Source organism: Neomonachus schauinslandi, chromosome 6, assembly GCF_002201575.2.
Source record: "Neomonachus schauinslandi chromosome 6, ASM220157v2, whole genome shotgun sequence".
NCBI lineage: Eukaryota > Metazoa > Chordata > Mammalia > Carnivora > Phocidae > Neomonachus > Neomonachus schauinslandi.
Genome location: NC_058408.1, coordinates 75,359,390 through 75,360,368, shown reverse-complemented (window position 1 = coordinate 75,360,368; position 979 = coordinate 75,359,390). Strand labels below are relative to the sequence as shown.

The window sequence follows — 979 nt, the reverse complement described above, 5'->3', positions numbered from 1 at the left end:
AAGAAAACCCTTCCTTTGGGCAAGGCTGTGTCTAGATAAGATGCCCCGACATCTGCAGCCCTGAGGACAGAGCTGACACATGGAAAGGAACAGGGTCATCGGTGACAAATTAGACCTTGGTGTCACCAGCTGCGGGGCTGCCTTTCTTGGAGTTAGGTGAGCTAATAACATTCCTTGTTATTTAAAACAGTTTGAATCAGAGATTCTTTTATTTTTTTATTTTATTTTTTAAAGATTTTATTTATTCATTTGACACAGAGAGAGTACAAGCAGGGGGAGGGGCAGAAGGAGAGGGAGAAGCAGACTCCCCGCAGAGCAGGGAGTCCGATGCGGGGCTTGATCGCAGGACCCCGGGATCATGACCTGAACCAAAGGCATATGCTTAACCCACTGAGCCACCTAGGCATCCCTGAATCAGAGATTCTTTTAAAAAAATGTATAGAGTTGTGCTCACTTCGGCAGCACATATACTAAAAGTTGGAACGATACAGAGAAGATTAGGATGGCCCTGAGCCAGGGTGACACGAAAATTCATGAAGTGTCCATATTTTTGAGATGTGCACTGGGTGTCGTATGGAAGTGATGAATCACTGAATTCTACTCCAGAAACCAACATTGCACTGTATGTTAACTGACAAAATTTAACTTAAAAAATGTATAGAGTAAAAATATTTTTATAGGGGCGCCTGGGTGGCTCAGATGGTTAAGCGTCTGCCTTCGGCTCAGGTCACGATCCCAGGGTCCTGGGATCGAGTCCCGCATCGGGCTCCCTGCTCCTTGGGAGCCTGCTTCTCCCTCTGCCTCTCTCTCTCTCTCTGTCTCTCATGAATAAACAAATAAAATTAAAAAAATAATATTTTTGTAAACTACTGAAGTATCACATACATACAGAAAAGTGCATACAGAATAATTCCCACAAACCGGGTATAGGTTAGTGACTGGCCTCCAGGTGGAGGAACAGCGTGACCTGTAACAGGGC

At 44.7% G+C, this 979-nt stretch overlaps 1 non-coding gene across 1 annotated transcript; it reads left to right on the top strand.

Annotated features, from left to right (window-relative positions):
- The first annotated feature begins 446 nt into the window (after positions 1 to 446).
- LOC123325176 lies at positions 447 to 553 on the top strand. The gene has a single exon (XR_006540282.1). It is a non-coding gene; the product is annotated as a U6 spliceosomal RNA (small nuclear RNA).
- Positions 554 to 979: the final 426 nt, after the last annotated feature.